Raw genomic sequence first — 18,032 nt, 5'->3', positions numbered from 1 at the left:
ATAAGACAGCTTGATGATAGGGGCCTAAAAAAGACATTTCACATAAACGTTTCATTGGAAAGTTTTTACAATGCATTATTCAATGCATGTTAATTGTATTATTGAAACCCTTATAAATTCCAGCTCTCAGAATCTTTTTCTTGAACAACTACTAACTCCAGAATGCTGTTTCCTAAAGTGTGTTCCATGGGTCAATATTTGAGTAAGATGTTACTCAGAAGAAAAGGGATGCATAATCGAAGACGCTTGGAAAACATGAAAATACTATACCCCTGCTGCAGATTCAAAATCCAGTATTATCTTAGTAAAGCTCTAAGGAGTACGGAAGTAAACTGAATTCTTTTCATCCTTCCCCCAATTAATACTTGTCAGTATCTTCTGAAACTAATGTTCTAGGTAACACAACACATTCTGAGGATTGCTGCTCTACAGGATGTTTTCAAATAAAAGTCAGACTTTTGTTAATAATAATAGTACCCAAATCTTCTATACAATCAATGGATTGTAAATGAGTAGCTCCTATAAGTTATTAACACATCTGCTGCAAGTATAGCCAACAATGAGCGGGAGAATCATGTAAGTCCCATAACGACAGGAGTTGTAGATATTTGCTTGGCAAAGTCCTGGCATGCAGATATTTGTGGAATGAGTGAATAAATGATGCAGATCTAATCCAGGGATGAGTAACTGCACGTCTCCCATTCCCAGAAGATATAGACTTATAAAGAAAAGCCAAACAATGTCTTAGGCCAGTAAAACAGGACATAACAATAGACGGAATTCCACCATCTCCACTTTCCCCTCAGATCCTAAAGGGTCTTTCATTCTCATTCAATGAGTGAAATGCTGATTTATTATACTGAAATTGATTTTTTTCTATATATAGTGACAATATTTCCTGAGTCAAAATTTGGGACAAATAGACTGACAAAAAAATTGTGCTATTTGAGGGATTGAGAGGCAGGATGGAAGATGAGGGTTTAGGTACTGAAACAATAGAACTCACAGGCACTAAATTTATAACAACAGCTGGGCATAATACTGCAATTTGTCCCTGACCTGGAAAATCTAGGTTATTAAATTATTAAGTAGCACAAGGCTTACACTCTCTATAATTCCATAGCTCTCAAAACTGTATTGGAAGAGGTCCCAGTAAATCCTCTTTTAGAGACTTGGATTCCCTCCCACCTCCATCAAAATTAAGTGCAACTTTGAACCAAGACTTTCTGATCACTGGATTTTTCTTGCATTTAAAGTCTGAAGGTTATAAATCTTTTTAAAAGGACAGTAAAACTTAAGGGTAAAGGAGTAATTTGAATTTATATGCAAATGCTTGTTTGACATACAAGAGTAAACTGACTTTGGTAGTCGATTTTGAAAGGTTTGGTGGGTCATCTGGTAACCCAGTCTCCGAATGCCTAGTACTCTGGCTTAAAGCCAGAACCATTCAAGCAGGCCATAAATATGAGAGTACTGTAGCCTTCTCCCCAGGACCTGAGGTAATAGAGCCTCAGTTGGTCCAGGCCACTGCTCTTGAACCTGCTCAGAACTTTAGTTCCTATAGCGGGGAAAGGGGGAAAGTAAGATGTGGCTGCTGGTGTAGTACAGCTGCTGGAACAATCCTCTCTACACTTACTTGCCTGGAGAGGTGAGGCCTCGTAATCCTGTTCTCCCCAAGATACTGGGAACCTCCCACTTCTTTCTCATCAGAACTGGAAGGGAAGTAAATGATCTAGGCTTTTTCTTACTACATGTGTGCGGTTCTGGTCTCTCAAAAGAGGCTTCCTCATTTCGAGGCAAAAGGACCTACACCAGCCTTCACCTTTGGGACTTGAAAATGAGTCTGTAAAAGGAGCAACACTAATAAATGTTTAACTTATTACTTCTGTCATGTACAGCTCCAATCTCAAATCAATCTCAGAAAATATATTTCCTGGGACACAAATTTTGATTCTCATGGATTCATTTGGACAATCACAGATGGACACCGTCCCTCCCAGTCAGGAATCAAGGTTAAAAATTCTTCCTGGGCTCTCCCTGAGCTTTCGACAGCATTTTCAGCAAAGTGCATCAACTGTTTTTAAGAGTGGATTCAGACTCAGCTAATGCTTATTGAAAGCCTTCAGGGACCCTGGCTCAGTGCTGTTTTACATGTGTAGTGTCGCTTAATCTTTGCGGCAACGCCAATCCTCTGAGGCCAGTGTTATTTCCAGTTTGCAGATGAGGACTGACCTCTCAAGTAATATGTCTTAGACTCATGCACTCAAAAATGGAGGTGCTGGTGGGCAGGCCACGGTGGCTCAGCAGGCAAGGACGCTTGCCTGCCATGCCAGAGGACCCGGGTTCGATTCCTGGTGCCTGCCCATGTTAAAAAAAAAAAAGATGGAGGTGCTGGTGTTTAAGTCTGGCCCTCTTCCAAGCCCCAGCCTCATTCCATGAACCATACTGCCCCCTACAGGCCAGATCGTAGCAATTTGTTAACCAATGGGAGAAAGCAGGAGTAACCACAGAAGGCCCATCCAGATATAAACCAAGGCAAATGGAACTGCCATACACTCCCCAAACAACAGCAAAGGATTTCTCTGCCAGGGTATGAATGATTATGAAAAGATTATCAAGCTAGTATTTCAGAATAGGACATTTCGATAGTTTCTTTCTATTGTATTCGTCTTTAAAAATTACAGATATCTCTGAGCTAGGAATAAAGGACATAAATATTTAATCATATGAAATTGATTGATAAAAACACACACAAAAAATACACAAAGCATTTTCCACTGTTGTCCTCCAAACCATAAATAATATTTACAAGTAAAAAATTTTCCCTTTCTTCTCACTTTGATATCCACAACTCCAATCCCCAATAATAGTTGCTATTAAAATTACTATTTCTAAAACAGTTTTTTCTGTTACATTGAAGCATAAAGGCACTTAATATGCAAATTGCTAGCATAACTTAATATTCTCTCCCTCCTGTTGCTGTTTAATTTGGTATTGAGCTGCTGAGGTTTGAGGTTTTAGTCAAAGAGCATTGAATGAGGCGATTTATAAAACCAAATGAGGGTTTTGTTTCAATTATTTCATTTGGTTTATACCTACCAAATAGCAAAATTGTCTTAGAAATGCATTAACTGATTGTCTCTCCTACAGCTTGACCATGTCTAAAAGCAGGCTTATTTTCAGCAGTACAGCACAGAGGAATAGCGAAGCATGTGGCTGTAGGTCAATGTATAACCTGGGGCAAGTTGGGATCTCTTTAAGTCTCATGCTCATCATTTGTAAAATGGAGATAATAATAATAACAATAACAGCTCCTTCATATGGCTGTTGAGAGGATTGAATAAGATAATCCATAGAAAGCATTAGCAAAGTACCTGGCACATCACAAGGGCTCAGCTCTTAAGATGATGAGTTTGAGAGTTTATACTGAAGCATTACTATTGCTATATATTTCAAAGTAGAAATATTCTAAGAACTATATTAACTGTTATGTTTAGCCAAAACAGAGCAGAAGCACGAGAAGCATCACTTTCAGCTCAGCACAGGCACCCACCCTGATTAGGAGATTGGCTTCCCATTTGGTATGTGCCTGAGTGCACGACTCGTACAGGCACTTGGCTGGGGTTATTTCAGGCAGGGGAGGTAAGGGGGTGGAAGCAAGCAGACGGCAAGGCCTAGGGTTTCGGCAAGAGCAGGATGACCCCCAGTCAAGGATGTGTTAGAAGTTAGTAGAGGGATGGCAGGGGGACTTGGGACAAGACAGGCTCCGAGTCAAAGAAAGAGATAATGGTCTAGGTAGCAGCTGCAACAGGTCAAGCCCTGAGAGAGTTGAGGTTCCACAAGCTAGAGGGGATCACACAGGAGTCAGATACCTCACCAACAGCATTTGACTTGTACTGAAGGTTTTAACCCCGAAGTCTCAAATGGACTGGATGGCAGTTGGGGGAAGCTCATTTATTTATGACAGACTTAGCTGATGTGACCCAGAGGTCATCCTCATCCACCCATAAACCTGAGGTCTGCTCAAAGTGTTAAAACCAACTCTTCCTATCTGGAGCTCTCTCAGAGTAAGTAAGAACCCAGCAACTAGCCAAGGTGCTCAGTCCTTCTTTTATCAGACGCCTCATCCCCAGGTGTGGTATGGCCCCCTAAAGACATAAGAATGAGTCATCCTGAAAGGTCCAGGCAAAGTGATGACCATGGGAGATAACGCAATCTTTGCCATACCAGCCCCAAACAACTAAACATCACATTTTTTTAAATTATGACCTGAATATTTTACCGACCTGACAATCTGGAGATTTGGAAACTCTCCAACATCTTATATGTTCTTGCTTCATTTTGTATATTTAGAGTCACATCACTGCCATCATCCATATTGGAGACATTATTACAATAATAACCAATAATCTCTATTCAAATTCTGGAGAAGGTCTACTTGCTTTCCAACAGCTAATTCCAACAATGCATTTTGAGTATCTGTTTTGATTCTCGCTGATGGGAGTTATCCTTACCCCATGAGCACAGAGCGACGGGATGATGAAGAGCGGACAGGACACCACTCCTGATTCAGTCTGGCACACCTTATGGGAAACCAGATTGTTAGGGACATTTGAGGAAAGAAATCTCCTCTACTAAAACAAATCAGGAGACCTGGAGGCGAGCTTTAATTAAATAATAAAGAACTGTTTGCAAAGCTGCTCAAAATCATAAATAAGCGTAACGGCCCATGAGGGGAGCAGAACATGCGTTTATGCACAAAACACTTGCAGTGCTAGAAGCAAAATCATGCTGCAGCATAAAGAAAAATCAGAGATAGATTCTTACAGGACTTCAATAAAACCAAAAGGTCAACCACCCCAAAGCAACACTGAAACCATTAGATGTCGCTGGACTTGTCAGCAGTTGGTATTGTCCTCAGTTGGGGGTGGGAAAAGGTGCAAAAGAAGTCAATCTAAATCTTTAACTCACAAGCAGAGTGAGTTCAGATATTCACTTTCCACCATTCAAATCGAACCTTTGCACCTTCTCCTGGCACTCTGAGCAAAGGCATCATAAACACTCAATTTTCACGTTACTTTTTGCACATTAATCTTGAGATAAATGCAAACTTTAAGCCCACTTTCAATGTGATTCAGGAGCGCCCTCTAGTGATATTGAGGCCAATCACAAGTCATTCCCCTTAAAACACAGATTGACAGTATTCCATTTCCGCTGGCAGCTAAAAATAGATCTTTTGCCACTGTTATTTTCACACCTATAAATCCAACTTACTACCTTCTCTTTATAATTCATAACAAGATAATACCATTTATTAAAGAATATGCAGCACAATCATCTGAAAAAACACTCCAAAAAATAAGGTAGCAGTTACTTGCTCTCAGTAAATACAGAATGTTGAGAAGGCTTCTTACAACTAAATAAACATAACACAGTAGTAAAGGGAGATTTAAAAAAATGATTATATTATTGCTTCATTTCTCTTCTTCTTGTCAGCTCTCCTGTGACCATTATACTTGACCACAATGGCTAAATCCACCAAACTGTTTTACAATCACCTGAGCATTTATTTCCTCCCACATCTGGTGGTTTTATAAAAAAAGACCCTCAGCAGATTCATTCGTTTCTAAACCCTGTACCCCAGGGTTTTTAAACTGGTGGCTCAGGGACCAAATATGGTCTGCAAACTTATTTTGTTTGTTTTTAAAATATTCTTACTAGTTGCCAAGACTTAAAAATCTGGATTTCTGGTATCACCCAAAGAAAGAAAATCACATTTGGCAACATCTGTTCTGCATTCCCACATGGCAACACATTTCCAGGGGCCAAGTGGAACTGCCCCTTTAGATGAAACTGGTGTGCTGCTCTGTTTTTGCGCAGTCCCCGCAGACACTGTTGTGACCTACCTGGCCTCTGAGGTGCGTTAACACCTGAGTTTGTGAACCCTTTCAATTCTGTAAAAGTTCTCCTTATAATCCTTACAACCAAACTAATCTATCATATTAGCACTGCAAAAAGCGATGACATACACTGAAAGAAACATGCTGCGATGAAGAAGAGAAAAAAACTCCTCAGGTATAGAGCAGCGGGAAAACACAAACAAGGAGGTTCGTTTCAAAGGCAATCAACTTCCCCCCGACTTAATAAAGTGCCTTACGCGTTAATGAATCGCGTCTCTCTTTTGAGGGAACAGAACTCTGAGCTCACGTGCAACCAATAAACAGCATGAACCCTCATTTCCAAGGACAAAACCACCTGCGCATCGCAAGCTCTCTCTCTTGGAACCGAAGTCCTGGTTATCAGCCGAGTGGGCTGCTCGGGTCATGCAAAGAAAGCGCAACAGACACTCACGGGCGAGCTGCTGTCGGAGAAGGTGTTCATGCTGACCGAGCTGCTCAGCTTGTCCGAGGACACGGAGGGCGGGGACGGGCTCCGCTTCCCCACGGGGTCCTGCCGCTGCAGGTACTCACGCCACGCACGCTGAATGCTGCCGGAAACCCAACACACAAACTGTCACTCCCAGGCCACTCAGAGGAACTGCAGAAGTCCGAGAGAATAGGTTTCTGGCATAGGAGGTGCGCAATACATATAGTGCGACGGGGCTCTAACTCCATTTCCGCCGCTGAGACTCTATTTTACTGGTTTGCCTTTCACAGACTTCTCTGGGCTAAATCAGTACAAAGAGTCAGGTTAGTAAAAGTCAGACTAGTTTGCACATGTAAATATACTCTGATTTGGGGAACATGATATCTTTCCATTTCTCATCCTCTATTTCAAATGAGAATGATGAATAGAAGGACATATTATTTATTCATTCATTTAGTACATCGTTGCTGAGGGTACATCCCTCTGTGCCAAGACCACTCTGTGCTCTGGGCAGGGACTCTGCAATGCACACCTCCAGGGGGCACCCAAGGCAAAGGGCACAGGCTACCTGGCCAAATGCAGCCACCCTGCTCTGGGAACAAGACAGATGAGCCTCCTGCAAACATGGATTTTACATGCAGTGGAAGGACACAGGAAAGGAACCATGAAAGGGGGAGGGAGAGGGAGGAAGGGAGGAAGGAAAAAGGAAAAAGAGGGGGAAAGAGAAATAAAAAAGAAGAGAAAATATTTGAAAATGTAAAAAAGTAAGATTAGAAAAAGAAGAAGAAAGACAAGATAGCTGAAAGTGTTAACTCAGAGAATTAAAGTAACGTGATTACATGGCTACTTGCGATATCAGCTAAGGATGGTCTTTTTTTGCTGTAGTTAGTATTTAAAAAAAGCCGTTTTCTTCTTTGTGAAAGCTGATGTTTTTTTTTTCCAGGGTGGCTTTCTAATCTTTAAGATTGACACCTCCATTTTTCACAGGGGATCAGGAAATCGAACCACACCAGGCGGGCATGCATATCAGGTGTCAGGAGTCAACCAAATAGCTGTGGTAATTCCATGATTATCCCTTGCAGATGCCTGGAAATGTGATCTTCTCTAGTTCTTCCACACCCAACCTTAGTAATTAAAGTTGTTTCTGTACAAATAAACTAATTTATTTTTATTTAGCTATAATGGTTCAAAACAATCAATTTTCAGTACTTACAGAATATTTTTAAAAAGCATGAAAATGCTACCGCATTATTGAATTATATGTTTCCCCTAATTTATTGAGGCACTGAGAATTATAATGCTTAAAGAAAAACCCAGAAACCGCAGTGGAACAATATGTTTGGATCAGAGGTTGATTTACTGCGAAGTTATGAAATTTAGCTTCAAAGAGCTTTACTTGGAGATCATGAGTTTCTTTTCAGACCCTGGAAGAAGTAGTTCATCTTATAGTTGCAAAATTAAGATATTTTTAAATTGTATATTTTTGAAGATGATTCTCCAAATTATATACATTCCAAGCCCCACAAAAGCAGAATCTGGCCTTGCTTTGAGTTATATTTTGTAACTGTTTTAATATTCAATGCTTGCTCAAAATGCATGCTTGGTTGCATTTTGGTTGCTTGCATAGTTAATAAAATAAAATTTGGTTGCTTGGGTTTAAAGGTATTAAACAGATTCTTAAAGAAGGTCCTGAGCTTAGTAATGACCACTGCTCCCTCTGGGACCCATTCTTTTTTTTTTTTTTTAGGCAGTATGAACTTTTGGAAGTTGCCAGTGATTTCCGAATCATCTCAGCTGCTTGGGGCATCCCAGTGCCCTGCTGAAAAATTCTTCCACTTGCAGGCACTAAAGTCTGGAAACCTGCCCATCAAGCACCAAATACTTGTGACATTTTAGAGGCAATAAAAAATAGAAAATATTGATAGCCCATAAAATATCATCAGGTTTACAAAACTTTTAAAAAATCACTTTAATTAGTCAGAAAATATAGAAAGAAAACTTATGCTATTGGAGGCATTACATTTTACCTTACTGAACACCAGGGGACAGTTGACACCTTAAAAAAAAACAACAACAAAAAAAAACTATAAAGTTGGGCAAAACTGAGGCAACAGAGATTTGCAAAGGTAAATTTACCTAAATTGAAAGATCCCTTTCCCACTCCTGACTCTGCAGACATTACCAGTTTTCTTTAACTCAGAGATTAAGAAGACAATAAGATTATTTCTTTTTTTCTGCGTAAATGTCTAGCCTTTTCTTTTTCAATTGACAGGAGAGTGACAATATTATATAACTTTAAAATGAAAATCACCCACTCACTTCCTTAAAACAAGAACTTTAATTTTTGAATATTTATCTTACAGTCCTTGTCCATATATTTGGAAACAATTTTACTTAGTTGCAAGCATATCATACCGTCTTATTCCTTTTTAAATTTAATACTGCATATTAACAAATATTTTCCATTGTATACTTGAACTTCGTTATTAGAGTTTTAGCAACTGCTTAGCAAGCTGGCCAATATCTTTAAACTAGTGACAGACATTATCAATTATAGGCCTGTCATATCATATTAGGTATTACCCTAAATTGCTACATTGTTGTTTTTTAATCATGGAACCAAGCTATTATTACTCTGTATAATAGAGAAGTCTTTACATCACACACAATTTACTCCCTTTTCAGCACACTGACAACCTGACTTTAAGAGATTAAAGTGTTCTGATACTAACTTCTCTGAAAACCGTCTCCAAATACTATTTTATTGTAAGACAAAATGTAGGAGCACTTCTGCCTGTCCCCTAGTCATGAGGAGTTACATTTTAGCCTTCTCATCCTAGCTTCACTGCAATTCCTACACACACTTCTCTTAAACCCTAAATACCAACTAACTTGAGATTTTTATTTTTGAAATTAAGAAATGCTGTCAAACATTGTCTCTATTTTAGAATCACACATACTCTTTAAGACCAAAGAAAGAAAGGTTTATTGAGTCTGGAACTGAAATTTTCTGTAGCACATAATCTAACTCAACCTGTCTGGATAGCTCATTTGAACAATTGAAACACAGGGAACCAAGAATAAGAAAGAGGTCTTTAAATCCTATATAGCTTTATGTAATGCCTGGATACATCCTAGAGTATTAAGCAGAAATAAAAAATTATTGGCAAAGTCCCTAGAGGGATGGCAGAAAAAAATACGGAACTATTAAAGTTTACCATCAGGGAATCCCTTGATACTGTGTCAAACTTTAGGGACACCCAAATCAATAGGCCATGCCTTTGATCTTGAGGCTTACTCTTGTGAAGTTTATGTAGGTAGCAAAGAAGCTTAGTCTACCTATAGGTATGTCTGAATTACTTCTGGAGGACCTCTTTTGTTGCTCAGATGTGGCCTCAGTCTCTCTAGGCCCAACTCTGCAAGTGAAGTCATTGCTCTCCCCGCTATGTGGGACATGACATCCAGGGGTGAAAGTCTCTCTGGTGTTGTGGGAAATCACTCCTAGGATGAATCTGGCCCTGGCACTGTGGGATCAACAATTCCATCCTTACCAAAAGGGGAAAAGCAAGTGTAACTAATAAAGTGTCAGTGGCAGAGAGAGAGAGATCAAATAGAGTTGAGAGGCTACTCTGAAGGTTCCTCTTATGCAAGCTTCCATTAGACATTGCTACTTACCATAACCTGCCAACCCTCAACCAGGGCCATTCCAGCCAGTCCTACAGAACACCTAAGGCAATATAAGGCAATATATAAGATTCCACTTGGTTCCAGGTACTAGAGTAACTTTCCAGAAACCTACAACCTCCAGATGGGTCCCTGGACCAGATAAGTCCTGAAACCTAGAGGGCCCAGCCTCTCCAGAACATCAGACAGTTCCAACTCCCTATCCCATATTAGGGACAGACCCTTCCAAAATGAAAAAAGTTAGAATGGCCATAGCCCAAACACCCCTAAAGAGAGGGATAGAAAGGTGATGGTTGAGTTATACAGAGTTATACAGAGAAGATTGAATTTAACAAATGATATGACTGCTGAATCATTAAATTGATATCTCTTTCAGTCTTCAGTATCTTAGAGCAGCTAGAAGTAAAAATCTAAAATTGTGGAATTATAAGGTCAAACTCTGAAATACATTCTACAACTAATTGTGGTGCTGTGCTTTAAAATTGATTGCTTTTTTTATATATGTTATTTTTCACAAAAAAGAAAGAAAAAAGTCAATTGTGATGATATAAAAATATTTATGCTTTCTAGTGTCCTATATTCTGGAGCAGCTAAAAGAAAAATCTGAGAGGATCATATGGTAGCCCATAACAAACTCTGGAATCTGTCCTGTAACTACTCATTGAAGAGTGCTTTGAAAATTATTGCTTATTTCTTTGTTTTGTATATATGTTATTTTATACAATAAAAAAGTTATAAAAAAAAGAAATGCTGTCAATGTAATTATTTAAAGGCTATTTGCTATAATGGACACATCTTGTGTGTTCTTATATTTAAAAAAAAAATAAGGTGTAGAGATTTACTTCAAAAGAGTTGACAAATAGTTTTCAATATTTTTTTGGCTAGGTTGATTCCTACTTATCTTCTTCCTTATCAGGATGGCATAACCTGCCTGCCTCTAGCTCTCTCTCTCTGTATATCCCCTGTGCCAGTTTGAAAGGATGTATGTATGCTAGAAAAGCCATGTTTTAATCATAATCCCATTTTGTGAAGGCAGCCATTTCTTCTAATCCCTATTCTGTACTGTATGTTTGAAACTGTAATTAGATCATCTCCCTGGAGATGTGACTCAATCAAGAGTGGTTCTTAAACTGGATTACGTGGATACACGTCTCCACCCATTCAGGTGGGTCTTGATTAGTTTGCTGGAATCCTTTAAAAGAGAATGACAAGAAAGAAAACAAGGAGATTCAGAGAGAGCAGAGAATGCTGCAGCACCACTAAGCAGAGAGTCTACCAGCCAGTGCTTTGGAAATGAGAAGGAAAAATGCTTCCTGGGGAGCTTCATGAAACAGGAAGCCAGGAGAGAAAGCTAGCACATGACGCCATGCTCCCCACGTGTCCTTCCAACCAAGAGAGAAAACCCTGTGTTCACCATGTGCCTTCTCACTTGAGAGAGAAACCCTGAACTTCATCAGCCTTCTTGAACCAAGATATCTTTCCCTGGATGCCTTTGATTAGACATTTCTATAGACTAGTTTTAATTGGGGCATTTTCTTGGCCTCAGAACTGTAAACTAACAACTTATTAAAGTCCCCTTTTTTAAAGTCATTTTGTTTCTGGTTTATTGCATTCTGGCAGCTATCAAATTAGAACATCCCCTTTGGTTTCACAGGGCAGGTGGCTTCCTTGTGCACACACAGCCACATGGTGCACTCACAGCCTGTGCCATTCTGGTTGCCAAATAGATGTCACTGTATAAAAGAGTTGAAGTGATTGCTCTCTGAGAGCTGGGATGCTTGAGGAAGGCTTGAGGGAGTCCTTGAAGGATGGATGGGATTTAGATTGATTGGGAGAATAAAGAAAGGATTTGGGGGTAAGGAAATGGCATGAGGACACCAGGCAAGAGGCAAGAGGGTCCCAGAGAAGCATATCAGGGTGGAGACCATGAAGTCAGAAGAGGAACTGAGATGAAGCCTGGGGCCAGGCTGGGGCCAGACTAGGCAGTACCTGTTCAAATGCATATAGTTGCTTGTTGCCAGAACTTTCAACTTTTCAAGAAGAGCCAGAAATCTGAATTTTATATGAAAGTTACTCGTTTTTAAATGTTACCAAATAATTTCAAATTTTTCAATATTCATTATAACTCACGTAGGCTGAATTCAGGTATAAGCAAAGACTCATCAAGTCTAAGCATCTTGGCAAACAAAAGCTAATATACATGTAGCCCTTTTTGTGACTCTTCTCTCAATCCTTATTAGTGGAATGTGAGAAAGAGAATATCATAGTGGTTGGTTTTGCCTGTCCAACATTCATTTCACCTTCTTTTGGTTCCAGTACCCATTTTCCTTTGGAGACCCACCAACTCTCAATCCATAAGCTTTGCATGGGGCAACCTAGCCACAGCATAGAGGGTAGTCCAAGTACCAGGGCTGACTGAACAGAGGGCTGTGGTTGGGTCAGGGATGTGAATATGCATTAAGCCAGGTCAGTAAGAAGTAGCTCCTGCAATTTAACTGAGGTTACTGAGAAAGAGGCCCCTCTTCGGCTGATAGGCTGTAATCCAGAGCTGTCAGTGGCTGCTTTGCCTCAATGTTGGAGGAGGTCATCTAAGAATGAAGCAATCACATGGAGAGCAGAACTTCAGATAAAGAATCATATGCTTGGTCACCTTGTTTGACCACCTGAAGCACATCTGCCCCTGGACATTTCTGTTCAGGTGAGCCTACATAATCCTATTTCATGTTTGCTTGAGTTAAGTTTCTATCACTTGCAACCAAGACAGTCCTGGCCAATTTTCAGGGAGCAGGACGGAAACTGTCAAAAACCCAACACGTGGACCCAGATCCCTTGTTTCTCTTTTATATTGTGCTTTCTCCTTATGGTTAATCAAGAGGTAGAAATGGAGAAAGGAGCAAGATGGTGGGTTTGACTTGTACAGACTTTGAGTAAATCCAAATGTGCAATTAGAATGTCAAAAAAAAATGGAGACCTGGCCCCTGCTAGGTCAAATTCCTTTGGGGATTCCCTCTCCCTCCAGTGCTCCCTCGCTCTCTCCCTCCCTCCCCTACACTGCCCCTCCCCCACCCCACCCCACCAGACCTTACTTCCAGTCTTGGCTGTTAGGAATACATTCCTCTTTATTCTTGGAGCAGGGCTGAGAGCCTTCATCATAGTGCTTTTGCTATTACTTTGTTTTCACTAGATTTCCTGACTTAAGGCTTGACTTTGCTTGATCTTCAGAAAACCTGCCTCCCCAAAATGACTTTTCATTAATAACTTTGTAATCTTGATTGCTTTTGCCCTTTTGATACAGTCCTTTGATCTTCCAAGTCTAAAATTCAAAATTACCTCTCCACAGTCACATTCATGAATGGGGTACTGTACCCTTCCTGATATTTCCTCTCAATTCCACCCCACACACACTCTTCCATGGAGTTACACCTTTGCCCACAGCCCTCTGCTTCATTCCAGTCATACTTTACACTGTCACATATGGGCTCATGCTGTCTTATCAGTGTCTTTCCTTTTCATCTTGTCCTGAAAGTAAGGAAGCAACGGAGTCTTTCCTGCCCCATCTCACCCTCATCCTGGGATTCTCATGGTAGAAGCAGCCCATGGCTGAGAAGAGATGCTCTCATCTTGCCTTATCTTTTAAATTCAGGGATTAACTTGCCCAAGCAACCAGCATCCCACCTTAGGGAGTGGGGGCTGAATAGTCTAGAAGAGCCTGTACTGCAACCTATTACTCTCTTCTCATCAAAGAGTTTTCAGGAGAGCAGACTTTATAGTGTAATGACTTCTCACTTCTTTCAGCTCCCAGGGGAAGGGAGATGTTCAAGTGGCCCTCACCAACAGAGGACAGAACCTGATAGAAAGTCTGTTTAGTTTGAGGGTGACCCTGGGACATGAGACAAGAACCCAACTTTCATACCTAACCCTCCACAATCTAAAGCTCTTCCCCTGGGACAACATGAGGATGGGAGTACCCCAAGATCCTCCCTGTTGAGGATGCCAAGATTGGTTGGGGAAACTCACTGCTGGGGGGCTCACAGATGGTGCCAGCAGAACAAGGAGCACGAGCCCAAGGAGGAATGCAGCCTACAATATTGGGGGGGGGGGAACCCATGGGAGACCCAGTGACTCCTTCCCCCATGGTCCCAACCCTTAGAGCTATTTTTCTGTTTCAGAGTAAGCAGGCAGAGCACTTATTGAGTGCACATGAAAGAGGACATGTGGGCTTTCTTGCAAAGACAGAGGTGAGGAAGGCAAGAGGCAACAGGCAATGAGGGGCCACTTGCTCTCAGAGACTAGCTTTACTTATTCCCTCTCTGCCTTCCTTGTTCGGGCTTTTCTCTTCCCTCCCCTTCTCTGCAGGGTGGTGGCTGGTGGTAGATGGTGCATTTGGGTGGGTCAGTTGCCTCCACCTTTCACCATAGGTGACTCACTCAGGTGGGGGTTGTTTGAAGCCCCGGTGCTATTTGTTGCTGTTCTTCTCAAAGATATCTTTCTCCTTGGGCCCTGCTACCTTTTGGAGTTTGCCCTTTGCCTAACCAGCCACTACCCTAATTCCTACCCTGCATCATCTTCTCCTTAGAGACTTCTATCTCCTCTTAATCTTAAGGGAATTGGGTTGATGATCTATTTTCTGTAATTGTTTCAAGCTGTTAGTGGACCACAGGCCCCACTTGTGGGAGTATAGAAGTCTCGGGCTACACTACTGAGGGTGGCTGGTGGAGCGTGGGGACCAGCAGAGTTGCCTGGGGTGAGAAGTTTGTTGTGAAAGGTTTCTAATCTGGAAGAAACACACTTGGTGAGAAGTTTAAAAATGCAAGGGCTGATCAATATCAAGAGGAGGATAGAAGTAAGTGAGCCTAGGAGAGGCATTAGCCAAGAGAGACTGACTATCCTTCAGGTTCAAGAATGAATCCTAGCTGGGTGGCTCATTCTTGCTTAATGAGAAGAGGGTGCATGTGGCAAATTAAGGGGTGCAGTCATGAGGCTTAGAAGGGGCTTGACTGATGAGGCTGCAGCTTTAGCTGTTGTATCAGCCAGGTAATTTCCTTGAGAGATGTTAGTATTTTTTGATGGCCAGAGCATGAATTACAGCTACTTCTGTCAATAAGACCAGGACATTTAAGAGATTGAGTATTTTTGTGGGGCTTAATTGGGAGAATGCCTCCTTCTTTCTACACTGCTGCATGAGCATGCAGGACTAGGAAGCACAGCCTTTTCCCTTTTCCTAGTACTAGAGCTCAGGTGAGGGCAATTAGTTTTGACAAGGTGACAGAATAGATTTTTTGTAACAATTTTCCTTTAAGAGTGATAGTTATCTTCTGAAATAAAGGATGATAATGCTAACACAAACATTGACAAGGATATTATTTTGATAAGATATAAAATTTTTATCTTTCAGACAGAATACTCAGATGGTTAAGAAAAACTTTGTAACTTTGTATTAAAAGCAGTTTAACAGAGCAACATTGTCTAGGACAGAAAGAATTCATTGTTATAAACTATAACTACTTATAGTCAGCAATGACTATAATTTATTTTCTTAAACTTTCTACATTCATCTAGGGCTTGTAGTCAGTAATGACTATAAAATTCACTTTATTAAACTTTCTACAACTTTCCATATCCATTCACAGCAATTTTACAAGAAACAAAATTCACTTTTATATTAGGAATATGTTAGTTCACAAAGTTAACATATTGCAAGACTGGACTTTGAGGCAGTTGGAGGCCAGTAAAGTCTGCTGCTAGGGCATTTTTAAAGAAATTGAGATTATTCTGAAACCCTTGGGGCAGCACTATCTAAATGAGTAGGGTGGAAATCTTATTTTTAAGTCTCTGCAATTCAATAGCAAATAGGTATTGAGAGTTAGTGAAAAAGATGCATTCTTAAGATTTAGAACTGAAAACCTGCATGCAGTCAGGAGTTACTCACGGGCTAGCCCTGGGATGCCTTCATGCCATACAGACAGGTTTACTTGCTTAAAGATTTCCTTTGGGATGCCAGGAGGCCTCACAGAGCTATTTTTAAAGAGACATCTGCCGTGAGCAAAAGTGTTTTCCATCACTGGGAAACCAGGGGCAGCCTCGGTGTTTGGCACATGGGATTATGGGGTGGGGGGCTGGCAACATCAATAGAGGAGAAGAAGGAAGAGAGAGTAGCAAGAGGAGGAGAGGGGGAGGGGAACAGGCTAAACAGCTACAGGAAAGTTATTTTTGTGGAGGCAGGGTGTCATATGAGTTAGGAATTTATTAACCAAATTAGACAAAAGTCACTGAACTGGACTAAACTCTCCGAAGGGATGCAGATTCCATTATTGGGCAAGATTAAGTTTTTTCTTCCTCATTTCCATCCAGTGGGTGGACATGGAGTTAGGAGTTATTAGAAGAGATAAAACCATTCTGTTTGTATTTCACTAAGCTCCAACTCCTCCATCAAACCAGCTACTCATAAAATCATTAACTCCTCAAATCTCTGAGCAGGCCAAATCTCATGCACAGAGAGTGTCTTTGCTTGCTCCTCCATCTTGGCACCTGCCACTCTGCCTGTATATAATGGAAATAATGGAAACTAAAAAAGACCACGGAGGTTCCTGATATAATTCAAATTAAACATTCACACTTTTCATGTATCAACTTTCCTTTCCAGTGCTTTTATCATTTAATAGAATGTTATCTTCATAAAAACAATCCTAAGGATAAAGCAATTTATGTTTTCACACTTAATTTTTCTGTAGTGACACTGACATACACACATTTGTGATTCATTTAGTAAGTGTGACACAGAGCTTCCAAGCTGGAGATCAACCTGGTTCAGAGCCACGCCTGCCCTTGCCTTGAGGGGGAGCCCCGTGTGCTTGCTCAGAGGTGAGCTTTTGACTGATAAGCAAGGTTAACATAGATTTAAGGGGTGTATATTAATATACAGCAGGACATTATAGATCTGTGCCATTTTTGTTTCAATTCCTAAATCCAGCAATGGCTTATCGGTCTTCACAACTGTATAGCTCAACTCCCACTTCTTTTTTGGGTTTTTTAATTTGCAAATTATCAGTGATTCTTTCGAAGCTCAGATATGTTTAAATTCTTAGGTATGTGCTTCTCAGACTGTTAAGCTCAGTGCGTGTGTGTGTGTAGATGTGGTAATTTATACACTTCGCTGGCAATTTTTATATGTACCCTACAGGGAAGGAAAATCAGAGTGGAAAGGAAGCATGGAGAACTGGCATGTATAGTGTGAAACTGTGCCCAAAATGTTTCTGATAGACCCCTTCCCTACTTAGAAATAGTTCTTAAAAGTTGATATTTTGTTCCATAAGATAGCCTACCTCACTTGGGATTTTATTAGTCCCATTTTCCTCAATACTGAGGTGACGTTAGCCCATTTTTATGTAATCATCACTCATAGTGGCAGAAGGAGGTTCACATTTGGTCTTATGAAGAGATGATGAAAAAAAAAAGAGTAGGAAGTGAGGAAGAAAGGGAAGAGACATTTTTCCAAAATAACTGAATGAGAATGGAAATGGAAATAGGAAGAAGGTTAAAAAGGGTGGGGGTGGCGGGCCGCGGTGGCTCAGCGGGCAAAGTGCTTGCCTGCTATGCCGGAGGACCTCGGTTCGATTCCCGGCCCCAGCCCATGTAACAAAAACGGAGAAACAAAATACAATAAAACAAGAAAATGTTTCCCTTTCTTCCTCCCTTCCTTCCTTCTATCCTTCCTTCCTTCTAAAAAAAAAAAAAAAAAAAAAAAAAGGGTGGGGGTACAATAAAGATATGGTTTAAGATCGATATAATGCATTTGTCTGAGGTGGCACTAAAACCAAGATGCCAAAAGGGATGACAGTGGTAACTGCTAATGGGAACTGAAGAAACACAGTCTGCCTAAAAGCGAAAAACTAGCAACAGATTAAGTGATGGCAATCAAATAATTCTTACACCTTCCAGTAGATGGTGCTGTCGGCCCAAAGCAGCTTAGTTGTTGGTTAGAA

The sequence above is a fragment of the Tamandua tetradactyla genome, chromosome 5 (assembly GCF_023851605.1).
Source record: "Tamandua tetradactyla isolate mTamTet1 chromosome 5, mTamTet1.pri, whole genome shotgun sequence".
NCBI lineage: Eukaryota > Metazoa > Chordata > Mammalia > Pilosa > Myrmecophagidae > Tamandua > Tamandua tetradactyla.
This window is presented reverse-complemented; position numbering follows the sequence as displayed.